Below are 22,180 nucleotides of genomic sequence, written 5' to 3'. Positions count from 1 at the left end.
TGGAGCAGAGCTCATCTGGGCCAGTTGTGATCGTAGAAGTCCTCAGAGTGAGACAACTCTGAGGGTGAAATGAATCTTTGGGAAGGGAGCTGGGAAACTGCTTGTAAGACAGCCCTTTTCACTTGCAGATTCTTCTTGTAGAAATCTCTTGTCATCCTTTGGTACATTCATTTCGATTAGGGATGCTATTCCCTGACATCTGGAGTCTCGGTCCTTCTATGAAGAACAGAGAGGTATTACACTTTCTCAGGTGTTAAAGCCTGGCCATCTCACACCCAGCTCTTAGCCAAGCCACATTGGTCATGTTACTGTGGATTCGTTTTGCACAAGAGAGATTTTTGTGGGGATGGGCTGGGGCACTAAGAAGTAACAAGTGAGAAAGAGACTAAAGAATGTTTACCTCTCAGTAGGAAAGACTGGTTAAACCATATTTGGATTTCATCTTCCTTCCCAAAGCACTGACATAGCAAAAATCAGCTGAAAGTAGTAATCCATTGTAAAATAATTATATATTTATATAAACCTAAGACATTAGGAAGTGTGAGGTCTTCCTTATTCTCTACCTGTGTAGATTTAATAAAATCCAGTGATTTCATATTCTCCCATTTCCACAAATTAAAAAAATGTATAGACCCTTTAAAGAGTTGGAAGGGAATTGAGCAGACCTCTATGCCAAGTACTTGTTCAGTGCAGAATCTTGAGAACAGCTTTCCTCAAAGATTTCTATTTCAGCTTTTGACTCAATTGGAAATCTGCTCCCTGTTTCACCCGTTGGGCATCCTTAATTGTTAAGTTCTTTCATTGGACTGAAATTTGCTTCCCTGTAATTTCTTTCTAGATCTGCTATCTCTTGTTACAAAGAACAAAACCCCAAAAAAGCCCTTTCTTGATAAGAACTTGCCCTTCATTTCCTACCCCTCTAAATCTTCCCTTTTCTGTCTTAAACATTGCCTTGTTTGTGGAAGTGCACTGCAGTTTGGTAGAAAGAGACAGATGGAGAAGTGAGGAGATGGGCTGCTCCCTCTACTTCTTGTGGGACCAGCCTGCCGCTTTACCACTCCGGGCCTCACTTTTTTCTTCATGATATGAGGAAGCCAGACTTAGATGACCTTTGAGATTGCTTTCCATACTGGATGCTGGGTTTTTAACTTTTCAGCTAAGGCTTTTTCTAAATAGTTCTGTTTTGTCATCTTCTGTCTGCCCTCTTGTGGACACTGTCCCCGGGAAGAAAATAAAATATTCAATTGCTTGAGAGACCATATAATGGCCCCCACCTCCCCCTGCCCACACAAAAAATTCACCTACATTAAACTGTTTTCGTGTTTTCATGTTCCCATGTAGTCCTCATCCATAAATGTACATAATTAATTTTTACATGATTGAATCATATCAAGGACACAATCTGGTATGGCTTTCCCCCTCACTGAATCATACGCATTTTATATATTATTATGAAGACATATATATGTGTGTGTATATATATATTTCTATGAAGACATACAAGTATTTAATTGAGACGTAATTCACATACCATAAAACTCATTCTTTTTTTTTTTTTGTATTGTGTTAGGTGTTCCCTGATTCATTGTTGGCAAAAATTCATCCTTTTAATGTATACAGTTTAGTGGTTTTTAGTATATTCATAAGGTTGTGCAACCATCACCACTATCTAATTCCAGACATTTTATGCCTCCCTCAAAACAAACGCCGTACCCATTAGTGATCATTCTCTGTTCTCCCCTTCCCCAGCCGCTAGCAACCACTAATACTTTATGTCTCTGCAGATTTGCCTATCCTGGACACATTATACAAATAGAATCATACAATGTCTCCTTTTGTGTCTGGCTTTTTTTTTTCACTTAGCCTAGTGTTTTCAAGGTTCAATCCCATGTTGTAGCATGCATTAGCATTCTATGTTTCTTGTTTTATTTTTTCAAATAGCTTGTCATTATATTTTAATGCTGTATAATATTCCCTTTTTGGGATACATTTAAGATATATATATGTTGTTATAAAGAATGCTGCATCAATATCTTCATGTTTCTAATTCATCTATTCTCTTGAATTTTTTCAGAATAAATTCCCATGGGTGGGATTACTGGGTCAAAGGGTATGAACATTTTTATGGCTCTTGTCAATATTGCTCTTAAATTGTGCCCAGAACTAAATGCAATTCTCAGATGTGTTCAGACAGAACGGGGTACTGTGGGGCTATTAAGTTCTCAAGGTCTGGACAATATATCATCCTTTAAATCAAGCAGTCTAAGAATTTATTAGCTTTTTTTGGTTGCTCATTGAGCTTATCGCCAACTAAGGCCGTTAGATCTTTTCCTAGGCACTGTGTCTTAAAGCTACGCTTGTATCTACTCTAGGACCCAGGCGGCTTTCCAGGACTCCCTGACTTGAATTTAGTATGTCTTTGTTTTCTCTTGTTTTGTGGTCGGAACAAGAAGCGGGAGCTTTGGGTTTATTGCAGTTTTAGCTAAGAACTGCAGATGGCGCCTTAAGGCTGTCGCAAGGGTCAAATAGGTTCCTTCCCTTTTTGTAAGGATCTGGTAATGGTACCTCTTTAGCAGGTTCATTACCATAATTCAGTCCTCCCCTTTTGTTGGGAAGGAAAGAACAGCTGTGAAGTTGGATTTGGGTGTTATTCAGGGCAAGCTCCAAAGGAAGCATGTTTCCTAAATGTCATTTGATCTCCCCGGGGGATTCTGGGGCAGTCTGTCTCATGTGAGAGGTTTGCTTGAACACACTTTAATGCCACTGAGCTTTTGGCTTTTGAAATGTACATCCCAAGAAGCTGATTTTGTTGGTTTCTCTTTGTGTTCCTTGCCATCTTTCTCTTGGTCACTGTGAAAGATTGAAACATGTTCAACTGCCTGATTTTGTTCATTTGTTTTGTGAAGGTGGGTTTGGAACCACAACAGTGAAAATTTTTCATAGGGTCCTGCTGAAAGGGATTTCATTTCAGTAATTTGTTGCTCCCTTTATTTTCATTTTCCTTTCCTTCCCAATTCTCTTCTTTCTCGTCACTTCTCATCCACCCTTTCCATAGCCCATATTTGCTTATTTGCCAACTATTTTTAAAAAAGATTTTATTATTTATTCCACAGAGAGAGATCACAAGTAAGCAAAGAGGCAGGCAGAGAAAGAGGGAAGCAGGCTCCCTGCTGAGGAGAGAGTCGGATCTGGCTCAATCCCAGGACCCTGAGACCATACATAACCTGAGCCACCCAGGTACCCCTATTTTAACTATTATAACTCTAGTGTCCCCTTTGATTTTTCTGGATTTAAACCTCACTGACAAGTTTCAACAGTGCTCTGTGTGGGAAAGTTGGAAGGGAATCATTTTAAATCCATTCTGTGCCCTACCTTAGTCCCTTTTCTGGGGTGGGAAAGGTTTTGGGGAACATTGTCATCTGGGTGGTAACTGAGTTAGCACAAGAGCCTGGCTAGCAAGCACCACCTGAAGGGACACTTTTCCTAGCACCAATAAGTCAGGCACCTTTCAGATGAATTAATGTAAAGAAAGGAACAGGCAGGATATGGGGGAAATAAATGTCTTCTATTCGTATGTTTCCAAGGCACAGATCTGAGGGCCAGTGAGGCTCATTGTTACTCCTTTACCTCTCCCTCTATACCCATAACCACCAGTTTGGACTTGGCTTCTCTTGATACTTTCTCATTTTCACTCATGGGGCCCATAGCAGAGAGCGTAAATTTACTGCTTTTCTGCATAATTTGGATAGGAAAGCAAATAGCTGCTATTTCTGGCCACATGGTACCATATTATTCATATTCAATGATTGGGAATTCATTGCTTCTCAGCAGTGTACTTTTCTTGCATAGCTAAGAGACTGATCATTTTAGACCTACCTCCTTTCCAACTCTAATTCTTTTCCATCAGTGCGTTCCTTTTCTCATGTTCATGCCTTTGGTAATGTCACTCTTCTTTCCTGCAATTTTTCCCCCTCTCTGCTAATCCAAATCTTTATACTGCTTTTACATCCAGCTTAAGGTTTATCCCTAAACGATGCCCTCGCTGATTAATTCCATCTCCAGTAATCTTTCCCCCTTGAGTTCCTTCAGCATTCTTGTCTAGTTTGGGTCGTTCCATCAAGCATTTTCTTACAAGTTGCCATATAATCATTCTCTGTCTCCTGCTTGTAAGTCTTGTCTCCTTAACCAAAACAAAGCCCCTTGAAGGCAGGGGCTGTTTTCTCACCATGCAAATAACAGGACATTTAACAGTGCAAACAACAGAACGTGTTATTTAACAATTTAAAGCCTTCGCTTTCTCATTTGTTACTGGGGATAACCAGTACATCACAGGGATTTTGAGACAATCAATGAGACAATGTGTTGAGAACATTTTATGAACCATAAAATATTTTACAGAGGGTAGGCATTATCAATTTTTTAAAAATATTTATTTATTTATTTGACAGAGAGAGAGAGAGAGGTCACAAGCAGGCAGAGAGGCAGGCAGGGCTGGGGAAGTAGGCTTCCCGCAGAGCAGAGAGCCAGATGTGGGGTTCAATCCCAGGACCCTGACATCATGACCTGAGCTGAAGGCAGACGCTTAACCCACTGAGCCACCCAGGTGCCTGGCATTATCAATTTTTTAAAAAAAGATTTTATTTATTTGAGAGAGAGAATGAGAAGGAGAAAGTATGAGCACACAAACAGGGAGAGGGGCAGAGAGAGAGGGAGAAGCAGGCCCCCCACTGAGTGGGGAGCCCAACGCAGGCTTGGTCCCAAGGTCTTGGGATCATGACCTGAGCTGAAGGCAGACATTTAACCCACTGAGCCACCCAGGTGCCCCAGCATTATCAATTTTTAAAACAATGATGAAAGACTATGTAAATGAAAGGACATGCTGAAATTCCATGAATGAACTTACAATAAATCAGTATTAGTTATGGGTCTAACACATAGACACAAAGTGACTAAAGATCAAATTCAGGGCCCCTGGCTTAGGTGGTAATCCATGGGATGCTTGATCTCAGGGTTGTAAATTCTAGTCCTGTTGGATGGAGAGATTACGTATAAAAAACAGTCTTTTGGGGCACCTTGGTGGCTCAGTCAGTTGGGCAACCAACTCTTGATTTCAGCTCAGGTTATGCTCTCAGGGTCATGGGATCGAGCCCTGTGTGGGGCTCTGGATTCAGTGTGGAGTCGGCTTGGAATTCTCTCTCTGCCCCTCCAGCTGCTTGCTCACTTTCTCTCTCTCTCAAAGTAAATAAAATCTTAAAAATATAAAATCTTCACTTTTATTATTTTTTAAAAAATATTTATTTATTTGACAGAGATCACTAGTAGGCAGAGAGGCAGGCAGAGAGAGAGAGGGGGAAGTAGGCTCCCTGCTGAGCAGAGAGCCTGATGTGGGGCTGGATCCCAGGACCCTGGAATCATGACCCAAGCCGAAGGCAGAGGCTTTAACCTACTGAGCCACCCAGGCACCCCTCACTTTTATTTTTTAAACATGTATTTATTATTTATTTTTGAAAAAGATTTTATTTATTTATTTGAGAGGAACAGAGAGAGCACAGGGAGAGAGTGAGAGGGAGAAGCAGACTCCCTGCTGAGCAGAGAGCCTGATGAGGGGTTGAATCCTAGGACTCTGAGATCATGACCTGAGCTGAAGGCAGGTGTCTAACTGACTGAGCCATCCAGGCTCCCTGATTTATTTATTATTTTGGAGAGAGAGAGGAAGAGAGTGAGATGGTGGGGCAGGGAGGGACAGAGGGAAAGGGAGAGAGAGAATCTCAAGCAGATTCCCTGCTCAGTGCAGCAAGTGACACAGGGCTCCATCTTGAGGCCTTGGGATCCTGGCCTGAGCTGAAATCAAGAGCTGGATGCCCAACTGACTGAACTGATAAGGTGCCCCATCTTTTTAAAATATATATATTTTTAAGATTAAAAAAAATTTATTTATTTGACACAAAGAGAGAGAGAGATCACAAGTAGGCAGAGAGAGAGGGAAAGCAGGCTCCCTGCTGAGCAGAGAGCCGGATGCAGGACTCTATCCCAGGACCCTGAGATCATGACCTGAGACAAAGGCAGAGGCTCAACTTACTGAGCCACCCAGGTGTCCCTTTTTTTTAAAAAAGATAAAATATTTTTTAAAAAGGTAAAATTCAAGTTTTTAACATACTTATGAGGCACTTTTGCTGAACTGTTTCAAATATGAGTTTTTGTTTTGACATTGCCACTAATTTTGTGGTATCACAATTCAACCTTTGATAATTTAAGACCAGCCCTAGCCATAAACATCTGATACACAGCTAAATTTGACTATGTTACTCATGTCTTTGGACCTCCATTTTGTTATTTCTAAAATGAGAAATGCTAACCTAATCAAACTCCTTTAATAGAACTTTATTTTTTTTAAGATTTTATTTATTTATTTGATGGAGAGTGAGAAAGCATAAGCAGGGGAAGAGGGAGAGGAAGAAGCAGGCTCCCTTGCTGAGCACGGAGCCTGGAGTGGGGCTCCATCCCAGGACCCTGAGATCATGACCTGAACTAAAGGCAGCTGCTTAACCAACTGAGCCACCGAGGTGCCCCTTAACCTAACTTTAGAAAATGAGTGCTCAGAGAAACATGAATCCCATACAGAAGTCTCTTAGGGAGAAAATATTTCCTTGGGCGAAAGCTATATGCTATATAGGGCATTCATTTAATTATTAACAAAGCACATTACCATGTTAAATGCTCTGGGAAGTAAAGAAACCAGGTTCACTTTATTTTACCCAGTGTTTCCCAAATATGTTTGGAGCTGGGATAGTTTTTTCAGATCTGTTTAGCTTTCCATGAAACTAATTTTCTAAGACACACAGTTTGGACTGCCCAAGTGAATATTCTTAGGTATTAGAAGTGGGGCAATCAGAGGGACAAGTACACCCCTATGAGATGTTCTTTGGTGGTCTTTGTGCCTGTTGTTTGGAGCTTCAGATTTGGCCAAGAGACTTCTAAAAGATCATGTTCCTTAATTACAGTCATTAGTTATCATCTTCAGGATAATGAGTAAAATTTCGTGTGTCTCTCGGTCTAAATTCAGCCTTTTTTCCTAATAAAAATAGAGAATCTGGCAATCAATCACTTCAGATCCAAAAATTCAACTCAAACAAAAATATGAGAAAAATTCCCCTCTCCAGGATCTATTTCAAACATATCAAATTAGGTCTTATTAATATTTGCAAAATATATCTGCCAAGGTGAAAATTACGTTATGATTTTTCTTTAGTTCTAATTTCGCCACGAAGTCATTAGGTCACCTGGGATAAATTGATTCCCTTAAGGCTGAACTGAGACACAGCAGTGTTATTTCAAAATGATCTTTTGTAATCCTTAGCAGTTACTTTAATCTTTTCAGAAATTTGGTTGTTTTTTTCATATTTTTCAAAGTATGTAACAAGTCTTATATATTGAATTTATTACAGCATTTCTTGTCCTCCAGTATAATTAGTAGATAGACTTTAAATAATTTGCAATCATTTCAAAGCAGGCAATTATCACTGTTTTATTGTGAAGTACGGCATACAAAATGGAAAATGTATATGTAAAGAACAATGACAAAATTAATCTTTATAACACAGGTCCAAAAGATATTTCTGAAGCATTTATTCAGTGCCTTTGGAGAGAGAGTATGGCATGGAGAATGGATGAAGGCAGTCCATGAGTTGCAGGATCCCTCTTGCAAACCTCACTTAGCAAGTCATGTATGTGACCCACCCTCCTTCTTGAAGGACTGTTTCTTTTTTTGAGTAAAATTCTTTTTTGCAGAGAATTTGTCCCAAGTGAAAGAAAAGAACAAGACTGTGGCTTGGAAAACCAAACAAACGCACAAAATTCTTTTTTGAAAGCACCTACTGCTTCCCCAGGGACTTAGCATAATATTCCTTTCAATCACATTCAGAACTCTCCCTTAGAGACTTGTTAAATAGGATATTCTCCATAGTGTTAGATTTCCAGTGATGTTTTGACAGCTCTCATAGTTTGGGCCTAGGTATGCTCCTTAATTCACCTCCCTTCTACATACATATCTACATATGGGATATCCATATATAAAAACTGTCTCCCATTAGACCACGGGCTCTCTTAGGAAAGGCATCGAATGAATGTCTTTCCCAACACTGTAAGATTTCCAAGAATAGACTTTATTTTCCTCCCAAAGAAAGTGTATTGGTTTTGCAGCACCAACAGGCCCTACACTGAAGGTGTTTTCCAAAAAACTTTTGGTAGGTGAAATCTGTCGTTATGGAAAAGATCTTAAATCCTATTGGTTCAGGTCCCATTCTTCAGCATGAAGTTCCCCATTAACCAAGGCCATATCATCCCATTTCTACTCTGTATGGGAAGGAAGGAAAATTGTGGAAGAATTAGTCATTCATTCCTGTGTTCCTACACCACTTTGCGCTTTTCTGTTTCAACACTTATTTACATGCTATTTTCGTTAACTATTTAATAGCTTCTATCCTCCTTTACAATTGGATACTCTCCTTGGGGATAATGTTTTATTCAAATTATTTGTAAGTGACCCAAAACCTAGAATAATGCCTACCACTCATTGGGTAGTTATGAATCTAACGAATGAAAAGAGCACAGATATTTGGAGAGTTTGCTTTTTGAATCTTCGAGAAAATATTCAATAGTAAGTACGTATTTGAATCTTTAAGAAAAGATTCAATAGTAAGCAACAAAGGGCATAATGCCCTAACTAGCTGGTTGACCTTGTCTTTTGTTTCTTTAGATCTGTAAATAATATGGTTGGATTAGATCAGGCATTATTAGCCAGGGGTCACTGGGCTCCAGGGTATTTTTGACTCTCCAGCCCCATGCAAAGTTAAACACAAAGGACCAGATAACTTCAGAGAGATCTTACTCCATTACAGGTACTGGGACTTCAATAGCGAAAGCGTGAACAAGCTTGTACCTATGGTGTCTAGCTGTATACACTCATGTACACTTTCAGGCTTGTCGCTGATGACTGTCCAGAGCCCTTAACACTTTGGCCTCAAAAGCTAAGAACATGGGGCAGATTCTAATGAATCTTTTCTTTGTTAACTATCTAAATCCCCAGCCTCTGGCCACTCCTAATTGATTACAGATCAGCTGACGGTGGGGTGAGTACTTCACACAAGCCCAGCACAGGCCCAAAAGGTGCGCCAAATACTAGAGATGGTTCTGGTCCTGGGGTGGTTGGGAATCTGATCACGAAGCCCTAAGAGTATTTAACAGGATTCATGGGCGGCCCAACTGCCCACAACCGCATGACGGATGCAGACAGCTGAGCAGACTAGAAAACCAACTCAGAAATGGGCATGGGCAGTGTGTCCCGCGGACGAGGTAGAGAATCCTCAAGTGATTCCAGAGGTTGTCCTGTCCCCGACCCTGCACCGGCCTCTACGGACTCCCAGGTTGCTGAGCGGTCGGGAAGCCCGGACGTCCAGGAGCTTCCGAAATGGCCTTTTGGAGTCAAACTTGGATTGGGGAGGAGGGAAAGGAGAAAGTGCTGGGAAGTCCTCGGGGCTCGGTCGTGAGCCGCTAACGGCAAGGCCTCTTGAGACAGCCAGTCCTTCCTGGGACCTAGAGATTAAAGCCCCTCGCAACGTTCCCCTCGAGGCGTCCGCCTTCGGCAATCTCCGGGGCACTTTCGGCTCTTTCCGGCAGTTCCAGCCAGGGCCCTCCACCCTCCCGGCGCGCAGTTCCCTCCTCCCGACGCCGCTCCGCTCTTTCTGGCCCTGGGCTGCTGTGCACGTGGGCGTGAGCTCTGGTCTCAGCCGTCCCTACTCCCATCTAGTTTGTTCCCGACCCCACTCCTCCAATCCCTACTCTTCCTCGTTTTCCCCAATTCCCGGCGACGCCCGAGCTCCCTGAACTCAGGCGCCCAACCCGGCGGGCGGTGCGAGGCGCGAGGGACTGGGTCACGAGAGGAGCGGTAACCCGACGGACTAGAACCCGCCTTCCGACCCGCGCCGCTCCACTCGCAGATCCCCAGCGCGCCGGCCGCCTCGCGCCCGGGCCTTCGCGCGCCGGTTGGCTGCAACGGCCTCGAGCTCGGCGCGCCGGGTTCGCGCCGGCGCGAGCACGCGCCCTGTGCGCTGGCTGGCTGGCGCGCACGCGCCCGAGCGGGCTCCGGGGCGGGGCGAACAGCGCGAGCCCCGGCGAGGTCGGTGTGGATCCGCCGGCATTCCGGCCCCTAGCCGCGGCTGCGATCCCTAGCCCGCCGCCCGGGCGAAGCGGGGAAAGGGGCGGTGGGGGCGGGGCGGCGTCCGGCTCTGGGAGAGCTGGGGGAGGAGCGCGGCAGCGACGGCGGCCGCTCTAGAAGAGGAGGAGAAGGAGACGGAGGAGCTCCTTTCCTCTTCTCAAACCCTGGAGCGTCCGGGACGCAGAGCCCGGAACTGGGGGGACGCGGCAACTGCGGGGGCGCCGGCTAGGTAGGCTGATGGTCCTGGGTGGAGGGGTTGGTGGGGGATAAGAGGGGGGCATAGAGGTGCAAAGAGCGGGCTTGAGGGAGGGCACGGGGGAGGGGGTAGTTGTTGGGGGTTGGGGTGTGGAGAGGAGGGGGACTTGAGCCTTCTGGGACCTGGAGTACCCAGATGGTGAAAGGCTTCTGGGGTCAGTGGGGCGGACCGAAGCACACGGGTCCGAGTTGGGGGGTTTCCAGAGGCACAGGCCGGGGAAACAATGGAGTAAAGGGGGACTCTGGTGTGAGCGTGTGTGGGGTATTGGATTCTGAGAAACAACGAGATCGAAAAGAATGAAAGAATGGGTCATTTGGGATGAGAAGTACAATGAATTGGGAATGCAGTGGGGATGCATAAGGTCATCTGCGTGGGTGTCCGAGGTCCTTAGGATTTGGGGGGCAAAGTGGGATTTGAAAAAAAGAGAAAGGCATTTTTAGGAATGGGGGGAGAACGGAAAAGAAAATAAGGTAAAGAAAGGGTAGTAGAGAAATAAAATAGATGTGGTTTGGTCTTAAAGCGGAAGGGTAGATCTTGTTTGAGAGTACAAGGTAGGTGGACTACAGTGGCATCTTTCTTCTAATTTATCCAGGATGATTGGGTTCTTTTGGAAGGTGGATCTTTCTCAGGCTGGTCCCTCTGCTGAGCAGTGCAAGCTGTTCTTTTAATAATTCGGCTATCATTTATAGTCCGTTTCATTGATGAAGCATGCCTGTAGTATTTATTTCTCCTGTGTTCATTAGGTTACTGTATGAAATATACCTGTGGTTAATGAAGCAGGGGAGAGCATATCACCAACAGGAGGCATCTTGCTTTGATGAGTTAGGTCAGTGATAATGCAGAGTTCAGGGTGTTTGGGGGGAGGACCAAGAGTTTATTTTCATGTAGACTAAAAGGTGATGAAAAGCCTTGATAAAATCGAAGTTATCTATACTTTGTTAGAATTGCAGTTTCTCACTGAGAAATGTTCATGTACCATCTGCTACTGATTTTATGCTCCTGGGAGAGTTTGGGTTCTGCCTCAAGAAATTCTTGATGCTGATATCAGATTATCAGGCTGCCTTATACTTTCCAGTTTGAATAAAGGTGACTTGAAAATACTGTGGGAAAGTATTTCTGGGGTTATGATCTTTGCATTGGTCTTCTTGATACTTGGATTTCCAGACCAAATATTGAGTGGTATTAGATAAAAGATTGCTGATTTTGAAATTGTAGTTACCATTAAGTGTTCATAAATAGTCAGTGTTAATCTTTTTATTTATTGGGTATTAAGTTTTGCTGACTCACCTAAGGTTTCTGGGAATTTATCCATTTATATTTCTGGCTAGGTCTTGGATGGCAGTATTAGACTATAAAGATCCGAAAGTAATGATCTAAATTGTCACTTTTCTTGTATCTTTTTTTTTTTTTTTAATTTGACAGGCAGAGATCACAACTAGGCAGAGAGGTAGGCAGAGAGAGGAGGAAACAGGCTCCCTGCCGAGCAGAGAGCCCGATGTGGGGCTGGGTCCCAGGACCCTGGGATCATGACCTGAGCCAAAGGCAGAGGCTTTAACCCACTGAGCCACCCAGGCGCCCCTACTTTTCTTATATCTTAAAAAACTGAACAAAGCAAGGAATGTCTTCACTAGTGATAATGTGGCTCTTTATTGACCTCTTACAGTGGACTAGGCAAGGTGCTAAGTTTGTTTTGCATGCATTATCTCATTTAACTTAATCCTCAGGGTTATCTCCTATTTTATAATGAAGAGGCTAAATAATTTACTATGGTCACAGAGCTGGTAAATAAAGCCACATTCAGACCCAGCTCTGTTGGATGGCTTCTTTAAATCTTCACTGCCTGATTGTTCTACATGCCATATCCTTTCTCCTAATCTTCGTTGTAGTATAATCATCATGAATTGGTCGAAACTTAGGTCTGATATTGATTTATTTAATTTATTTATTTTATTTTTTTTTTTTTTTTTTTTTTTTTTTTTAAGATTTTATTTATTTATTTGACAGAGAGAAATCACAAGTAGATGGAGAGGCAGGCAGAGAGAGAGAGAGAGAGAGGGAAGCAGGCTCCCTGCCGAGCAGAGAGCCCGATGCGGGACTCGATCCCAGGATCCTGAGATCATGACCTGAGCCGAAGGCAGCGGCTTAACCCACTGAGCCACCCAGGTGCCCCTAATTTATTTATTTTAAAGATTTAATTTATTTGAGGTGGGGAGAGAGGGAGCATGAGTAGGTAGAGGGGCAGAGGGGGAAGCAGGCTCCCCACTGTGTGGGGGATTCTGGACTGGACTTGGGGCTGGATCCCAGGACCCTGGGATCAGGACCTGAGCCGAAGGCAGACGCTTCACCCACTGAGCCACCCGGGAACCCTGATAATAGTGATTTAGATGAATATTGGGTTAATGGGGGTACTTCTGTAGAGTTTATAAATGTTTATTGCTCCTGGGGATTTAACAAATCTTCTGGGGTCCACATAATAGAGCTAAGGGTTTGATCTGTGAACACACTCCTGTTTAGTCTAGTGTACTGCCAAGTCCTGTACCTAGGTGGCGCTTTTCCTTGTAGAAGTCAAGGCAGCCAGTTGTGGAGTCAGAACCAATTAACGCTGGAAAACAATCGAAAACTGCTCAGAGCTCAAGTGCCCTCCCAAGCACCTGTTGAGTCCGCAGTTGGTACGGGCATTATCTCTAAATATAGACAGAATCCTCTTAGAAACCGGGAGTGAAACAAGTAGAACTGAGAGAAACAGCTGGGGCCTGAGGGAGGAGCCATAGGTTGCTGGCCAAAACATCAGCATAGCCCTGAGGGGTTGATCCAGGGGTGTAGAGGGCCTCAGATACTAGTGCCTGGCAGGAGGGGAGGGAATATTTATTTCTTGAGCATTTATGTATTCTAGGCACTGAATCAGTGTTTTATATATATCACTTCTTAAGATCTTCAAACAACCCTTACAAGGTAGATGTAAGCATTATCCCTATTTTTCAGATGAAGCTCATAAAGGTTAGGTAACATGTACAGATCACTTAGAGCCGTGAAAGAAGTTTGTATATATTATTATTATTATTATTATTATTATTGCTTGCTGTTTCCCATTGCAGAGCTACAGTATTAAACTTGGGAAGTTTAAGTCACTCTTAGGATCCACTCTGCTTCCTGTTAGAAGTACAACTGATTATTTCAATCTTGTTATTTCCATTGGAAACTGGAAGGAAGAGCTTGGTTTTCTCCGATTTAATTGTTGGGAAGGGGAGCCCATTCATTATTTAGTAAATAATCTCCTATAGAATATAATTCATCTTCTTCAGTTGCTTGGTGTAAATCTGTAGCAATATGAAAATGGCATGTCCCTCCCTCCTATTCTGAGGTCTTGATCTTCAGGTAAGTCATCTAGGCTGTGGAGGATGGCAGTGAAGCATGTCTGTTACAGACTCCTATCACTTTTCTTGATAGATTTTTGCCACAAAAGTTTGGCCATCATTCTTGCTCGGTTATTTTTAAAAAGTTTTGGTAAAATATAGATAATGTAAGATTTACCATTTAAACCATTAAGTATGGTGGTGTTAAATACATTAACATTGTTATGCGGCCATCACCATCATCCATCTCCAGAACATTTTAGTCTTCCCAAACTGAAACTGTCAAACAATAACTCCCCATACCTCTCTTCCCTCAGCCATTCCCCTTTCTGTGTTTATGAATATGACTAGGGATTGCACGTAAGTAGAATAATAGTATTTGACTGTTGTGTCTGGCTTATTTCACTTAGCATGATGTCTTCAAGGTTCATCAATGTTTTCGTTTGTGTCAGAATGTCATGCCTTTTTTTATAAGGACTGCATAATATTCCGTTGTAAGGTTGTACCACATTTTGTGTATCTGTTGAGACACGTGGGTCATTTCCATCTTTTGGCTGTTGTGAATAATGCTGCTGGGAACGTTGATGTACACATATCTTTTGAGTCCTTTCAGTTATTTTGGATATATACTGAGAAGTGGGATTTCTGGATCATATGATAATTCTGTTTAATTTTTTGAGGAAGTGTTACTTTTAAAGATTTATTTATTTATTTTAGAGAGAGAGACAGAATGAGCTTAAGTGGGGCAAGGGACAGAGGGAGAGACTCTTCAAGCAGACATCTGCAGAGTGTGGAGCCTGACTCAGGGCTCCATCTCACAACCCTGAGATTGTGACCTGAGCCAAAACCAAGAGCCAGACACTTAACCAACTGAGCCACTCAGGCACACCCTGTGAAGGATTGTTGTTACCTTTTTTTTTTTTTTTTTTTTGAAGATTTTATTTATTTATTTGACAGAGAGAGGGAGAGAGAGATCACAAATAGGCAGGCAAAGAGAGAAGGGGAAGCAGGCTCCCTGCTGAGAAGAGAGCCCAATGCTGGGCTCAATCCCAGGACCCTGAGATCATGACCTGAGCCGAAGGCAGAGGCTTAACCCACTGAGCTACCCAGGTGTCCCTGTTGTTAACTTTTAAATGGTGGTTTTATTTGTGTTCACCTTAAGGTAGTACTTGGCCTTGTGTTTGAGGAATGATGTTTCCTCTACTTTCTGTACTGTTCATAGGACACTTGTACTGGAAGTGATTCAAAAGGAAATGATTTACCTAGTTTTCACAGCTCTCTCTTAGCTTCTGCCTGTTTATATTTATGTATCATGACATCTGGCAAGCACATTAAAATACATTTCAACTTAGCAATAAAGTACTTTTGAAAATCTTTCAGACAGCTCAGCTGATGAAGAAAATGGGAGTATCTGTTCTGAAGAGTGAAATATATCCAATGTGGAAGGAACCATTTGTTATATATAGATCTTTCTAGTCATACCTGTAAATGTGGATAATCACCTTAAAAACATTATCTGTATGTACATTTGAAGAATGTGTCAGTAGTGTAGAGCATTTTCAGTTCACTTTGTTGCCTTTGAAATCCAGGGTACTTTTTTCATTTAAAAATGTTTTACATGTATGAGCTGCTGGTTACTGCTTATCTTGCGGATCCTTTCATTTATTGGAAGAAGTTTGAGTGCCTGCTATGTGCTTTACATATTTTAAGAAGGTAGCTGTAATGCAGGAAGTAAAATTGGCTCAAGTCATTATTTGACTCCATTTTTCCCTCTATTTGTGTGTGTATATATGTGTTTATTTGTGTACACACACACACACACACACACACACGAATGAGTTCTGTAGTACCAAGTAAGGTTGATTACTGTAGCTGCATACTGGCAGTGGACTGTCTCTTAAGAATAGATCTAACCTCCCAATTCGTTTTTTTTTTTTTTTATGTCACAAAGAGGTTAATTATCTCTGCATCTTGCTTCTTGAGATTATTGTGTTACAAAGGGACTTTAGATTCACATGCCATTTTCTGGAAGCTTCATAATTTTTTTTTAAAAGATTTTTATTTATTTATTTGACAGAAATCACAAGTAGGCTGAGAGGCAGGCAGAGAGAGAGAGGAGGAAGCAGGCTCCCTGCTGAGCAGAGAGCCTGATGTGGTGCTCCATCCCAGGATCCTGGGATCATGGCTTGAGCCGAAGGCAGAGGCTTTAACCCACTGAGCCACCCAGGCGCCCCTGATTATAATATTTTAATGTTGTGTTATTTTTCTTCTAATTTCTTATTAAAATAGGGAAGCTATATAACATGTTTGTTAAGAGTGTAAATCTGTCTTGTCACATAGAAGTTGCTAATTTGTTGTATTAACGATAGCTAAGCATAAAATTAATTGTTGGAGAGAGGGGCTATATTCTGTCAACATCAAAAAAAAAAAAAAAAGATCACAAATCTGGCACACAGATCTGGCTTTGAATCTCTGTTCCTCTACCCTCTGTGGACTTGGTCGTCTTTTAATTTCTCTGAGCCTGCGTTTCTGAATTTGTAAAATTGGTGCAGTAGTAATACCATGACAACCGAGTTGTCATGACTGTTGAATATTTTTAGGTGAAATTCACATAACATAAAATTAACCCTTTCTACAGTTCAGTGGTATTCAGTACATCGACGGTGTTGTACAACATCACTCTATCTAGTTCCAGAACTTTTGCCTCATCCGCAAAGGAGACCTTATATCCACTGAGCAGTAACTCTTCATTCTTCTCTTGCCGTATTTCTTGGTAACCACCAATGTGCTTTTTGTTTCTGTGAATTTACCTGTCACTATTTTACCTATTCTGGCTATTTCAAATAAATGGAATCCTATAACATGTGATCTTCTGTGTTTGGCATCTTTCACTTGGCATAATGTTTTTGAGGTTTGTCCACGTTGTAGCATGTACCAGAATCTCTTCCTTTTTATAGCTGAATACAGTTCCCTTGTATGGATATATCACATTTTGTTTATGCTTTTGTCTGCTGATGGACAGTTGTGTCATTCTCACTTTTTGGCTGTTGTGAAATATTGTTACCATGAACGTTCACATATACCAGTGTTTGAATATCTGTTTTCATTTCTTTTGGGTCTATAGCTGTGAATGAAATTGTTGGGTCATGTAGAATTTTTTTTTTTTTTTTTTTTTTAAGAGGGAGGGAGATGGGGACAGGGGCAGAAGGCGAGGGAGAGCGTCTCAGGGCTTCATGTCACAACCCTGAGACATGACCTGAGCTGAAATCAAGAGTCAGATGCTTAATTGATGCCCAAATGTAGAATTTTTATGTTTAACTTTCTGAGGAACTGCCAGCAGCGTTTGAGAGATCCAGTTCTCCACATCCTTGTCCATACTTGGAATTTTCCTTTTATTTTTCCTTTTGCTTATAGTGATCTTAGTACCTATGAGGTGATATCTTAACGACTGAGCCACCCAGGTGCCCCTGAAGTCGTCTCTTATTGTGAATCTGATTTGCATTTCCTTCGTGACTACTGATGTTGAGCATCTTTATATTCACTTGCTGATTATTTATGTATCTTCTCTGGAGAAATCCCTATGAAGTCTTTGCCCCATTTTTTTTTTTAAAGATTTTATTTATTTATTTGACATATAGAGATCACAAGTAGGCTGAGAGACTGGCAGAGAGGGGATGCAGGCTCCCTGCTGAGCAGAGAGCCGCATGCAGCTCGATCCCAGGACCCTTAGATCACGGCCCAAGCCAAAGGCAGAGGTTCAACCCACTGAGACACCCAAATGCCCCTTTTGCCCAATTTTTAACTGGATTGTCTTTTTGTTGAATTGTGACCGTTGAATCTTAATGGACAGAAAATAGTTCAGTAAGTGCACATAGTCTGTACTCAATAATAAATAGTAGCTAATAATATAGTTATAAGTATTTTGCTACTTGTGGCCTGAATTGGAAGGGGACTTTGCCTAGCTTTTGTAAATAGGGGTGCAAAAGCAACAAAGCCTTTGTTGTCAATAAAGTTTTAACTCTGTCAGTGTTCATGCTTTGCTTTTATTTATTTTTTATTTATTTTTTATTTTTTAAAGATTTTATTTATTTATTTGACAGAGAGAGATGACAGGCAGGCAGAGAGGCAGGCAGAGAGAGAGGAGGAAGCAGGCTCCCTGCTGAGCAGAGAGCCCACGATGCAGGGCTCTATCCCAGGACTCTGGGACCATGACCTGAGCCGAAGGCAGCGGCTTAACCCACTGAGCCACCCAGGCGCCCTCATGCTTTGCTTTTAATTGATGCCCCCAAATCAAGAAATTAGAAACACTTAGGCAAAAATCAGTTTATCTTTGTCAGAAATCAGTGTATCATCAGTGTTTAATGTATTCCTAAGAACTATAAAGCAGTAGTGCCATCTAGTTATATCAGGTTTAGATCATCTTTCTTCATTCTACCGTGTTATGAAACATTTGTTGTGAATGCCGCAATCAAAATTTTTTGAAAACTGGGTCAGGGAAACCTTCTTTTTATAATTACTGCTGTGGGTTTCCCCTTCTAAATGGAGCATTCTTATGAAACTTTTTTTAAAATAATATTTTATTTATTTATTTGACAGAGAGAGAGACATCACAAGTAGGCAGGGAGGCAGGCAGAGGCAGAGGCAGGCTCTCTCCGCAGAGCAGAGAGCCTGATGCGGGGCTTGATCCCAGGACCCTGGGATCATGACCTGAGCTGAAGGCAGAGGCTTTAACCCACTGAGCCAGCCAGGCGCCCCTCCTATGAAACTTTTTTCAAGTCTAAATGACAAAAAGTGAAGAAGCATTTACCATTAATTTATATGGAAAACTTTTTGAGCATTTCCGGACCCCAGAACAATGTCTCTTAGGATTTCCTGCTACCTTAGGACATATCTTTGCTAATGGACACACAAAATAAATCAAGATAAAGCACAGATGCTCACGGACACAGTTAATAACTATGGCAGCTTGACGTTGAGATGCTGATCGTAGTTCCCAGGGAAGGAGCTTAAGGGTGCCACACTCACTGCTGGGCTGTGCACGGCTTTTCTAAGAGCCGGCTGCAAAGCAAAGGCCGAATGCTGTGTTTGTATTTCACCTGTTTTTGTAAAAGTGAAAATCCTCTTTGGATTTCCTTCCATTAGTGGAAACAGGTACTAACTTAGATCTTTCATAAAAGAGAAGGTGGTGTAAGGCGAACTTTTTTTGAAAAGCAAGGGATTACCTGTATGTAGCTGATGCACTATCATTGTTTTTATGTTTATTGCAACTAGACTTTATGGGCCGGTCAAAAGAAGATTGATGAGACTAGGAGATCAAAGTAATTAATTTAGGATTACCCTCCTGTCAGAATTGTACTGTCTTGAACTGATGAATATATTCTGGCAGGTTTATAGTACTTTATTTCAATATGCCGTGATTTGGAGTGGGACAGTAGCTTTAGGCAGAACAGACCAAAACTATATGCAAGTCTAAATTTGGTTATTTTAGGAAAGGTAACAAGGGGAAGTGTATGCTTCCAGGGGCTGGTGATTATTCAAAAACCTAACGCACTCTCCCCCTATACTCTCAAGCTTTATGTTCTATTTGCTGCAGCTCTGAACCATCCTATCTTTTCGATTGCCTCTCTGCCTTTGCCCATTCCATAAACGCTGCCTGGAATGCTTTCTAAATAAATTCGTTGTTGACTCTAAGTCTCTCAGGCAGACTAAGCACCCCTTCTTTGGAATTTATTACATACTTTCATAATAACACTTGTCATAGTGTACTTTAAAAAATGCATATTATTACTATTACTATTATTATTATTTTTAGAGAGAATAAGAGTGGGAATGCGGGACAGGGGCTGAGGGAAAGAGAGAATCCCAGGCAGGCTCCATGCCCAGTGCAGAGCCCGATGCAGGGCTCAGTTTCATGACCCTGAGATCATGACCTGAGCCAAAATCAAGAGTTGGATGCTTAACTGACTGACCCACCTAGGCATCCCCCAAAAAATGTACATTAAATTTTTTTTTAAAGATTTTATTTGTTTATTTGACAGACAGAGATCACAAGTAGATGGAGAGGCAGACAGAGAGAGAGAGAGAGGGAAGCAGGCTCCCTGCCGAGCAGAGAGCCCGATGCGGGACTCGATCCCAGGACCCTGAGATCATGACCTGAGCCGAAGGCAGCGGCTTAACCCACTGAGCCACCCAGGCGCCCCTGTACATTAAATTTTTAAAAATGGGTTAAATTTTAAACAAAATAAAGCAGTACAGAGGTAAATGGTGAGAACAGTTTTTCCAGTTCTCTTCCCCAAAGGCCATCACTGATAGTACCTTTTTTAATATATCCTTCCAGAGTTTTTCTGGGCTGACACAAGATTTTATAGTATATGAAATCCTTGTTTACTTCCTTATTTTTTACTTCAGAGTAGTTTAGAAATGTTGATAAAAATTCAAGTATTATAGAAATATACAGACCAAAAAATGAAAGGTCCCTTTATCTTGATCCTTAACTCTGTCCTTACTAAAGAATAACTCTCCTCGGGGTGCCTGGGTGGCTCAGTGGGTTAAAGCCTCTGCCTTCGGCTTAGGTCATGATCCCAGCGTCCTGGGTTCGAGCCCCGCATCGGGCTCTCTGCTCAGCAGGGAGCCTGCTTCCTCCTCTCTCTGCCTGCCTCTCTGCCTACTTGTGATCTCTGTCAAATAAATAAATTAAAAAAAAAAAAAAACTCTCCTCTTCAAGAACATTCCTCTCTCCAGAGGCAATCCTATCATAAGCCTATCGAGTACTCTTTCAGGTTGTTCCATTTACACCTATGTATTTACATAAAAATTTTTTTAGGTACGTATTTTTTTTTATTCTTCTTAATATATCTTGGAGGTTTTTTTCACATCATTATATACAGACCCATTTTATTCTGTACAGTGTTTATTCTATAATATGAATATGCATTTTATGTAATCATTTTTCAGTTGATGGATATATATGTGTGTGTGTCCCTTGCAGTTCTTTTTTTTTTTTTTTTTAAGATTTTATGTGAGAGAGAGCGAGAATGAGCACAAGCTGGTTGGGAGGGGCAGAGCGAGAGGGAGAAGCACTCTTTACTGAGCAGGGTGTGGGTATGGGACTTGATACCCTGAGATCATGACCCGAGTCAAAGACTGATGCTTAACCGACTGAGCCACCCAGATACCCCTCTCTTGCAGTTTTCTAACAATGCATCAATCAACACTTGTTTATAAACTCTTTTTGGACCTCTGTGAGTGTTTCTCTGGTTTGCTGGAAGTGAAATGCTGGATGAAAAGGTATAAGAGGGTATATTCTTCTAAAAATTTTAGTGAATCCTGCCAAATTGCTTTTTAAAAAATTTTGTGTTTGAAATAATTTTAGGTTTGCAGAAGAGTAAAGATAGTACAGAGAGCTCCCATATACTCTTCCCCCAGCTTCTCCTAATGTTAACATCTTTCATAATCGTAGTACATTTATCAAAACTAAGAAATTAACATTGGTACAGTAGTATTAAATTACATAAACAATTTGGATTTTCTCAGTTTTTCCACTAATGTCCTAAAAAGTTCTAGGATCCAGTCCAAGAACCCACGTTGCAGCTAGCCAGCATGTCTCTTTAGTGTCCTGCAATCTGTGACAGTTTCTGGTTTTTTCTTGTCTTTTTCACTATCTTGACACTTTGAAGAGTGCTGATCAGGTATTTTGTTGGCCATCACTATAGGTTTGTCTGATGTTTTCTGATACCCAGACAAAGGTTATAGGTTTTGGGTAAGAATACCATAGAGGTGATGGGCCCATCTCATTGCATCGTATTGGGGGGGAGGATAGATGATATCAACATGTTTTATTATTGATGATGTTAACCTTGATAAGTTGATTTGGTGTCTGCTAGGTTTCTTCACTGGAAAATTTCTGCTTTTCTCTTTGCATGCTCTGTTGTTAAAAAGCAAACCACCAAGTCCAGCCCACACTCATGGGGAGAGAATTAAGTTTCATTTCTTGGAGGGAGAAATATCAAAGAATTTGGACACATGTTTAAACCTCCCCAGTCATAAATAAATATTTTATGGAGATATTTTGAGACTGTCCCAAATATACTGTTTCTCTTTAAAAGTTCTACCTATTAATTTTAGCATTCTGTGGTGGATCTTGCCTAAAGCAGCTATTACTGTGATACTGAAATGGTTTTGTTTCTCTCATTACTTCTACATTTATTAATTAGACATTTTCCATAAGGTAACTTGTGCTTTGTCCCCTGTTTATTTATGTAGCTTAATTGCATCATTATGGGCTCAGGAATTTATTCTTTGGTAACATTATTTACTTTGTCACTCACTAAATTACTTTAAAAAACCTTCCAAATTACA

The 22,180-nt window shown here is 41.6% G+C and overlaps 1 protein-coding gene across 1 annotated transcript in view; it reads left to right on the top strand.

Annotated features, from left to right (window-relative positions):
- The first annotated feature begins 10,124 nt into the window (after positions 1-10,124).
- SPATS2 (spermatogenesis associated serine rich 2) overlaps positions 10,125-22,180 on the top strand; it is a 143,184-nt gene continuing 131,128 nt past the window's right edge. Inside the window, exon 1 of the mRNA XM_004778874.3 lies at positions 10,125-10,442. The gene's annotated coding sequence lies outside the window, so the exon portion shown is untranslated. The remainder of the gene's footprint in view (positions 10,443-22,180) is intronic.

Source organism: Mustela putorius, unplaced genomic scaffold (genome assembly GCF_011764305.1).
Source record: "Mustela putorius furo isolate JIRA1106 unplaced genomic scaffold, ASM1176430v1.1 tig00537227_pilon_pilon_pilon, whole genome shotgun sequence".
Classification (NCBI taxonomy): Eukaryota; Metazoa; Chordata; class Mammalia; order Carnivora; family Mustelidae; genus Mustela; species Mustela putorius.
The sequence above is the reverse complement of the archived record's forward strand: the minus strand, read 5'-3'. Positions and strand labels throughout refer to the sequence as shown.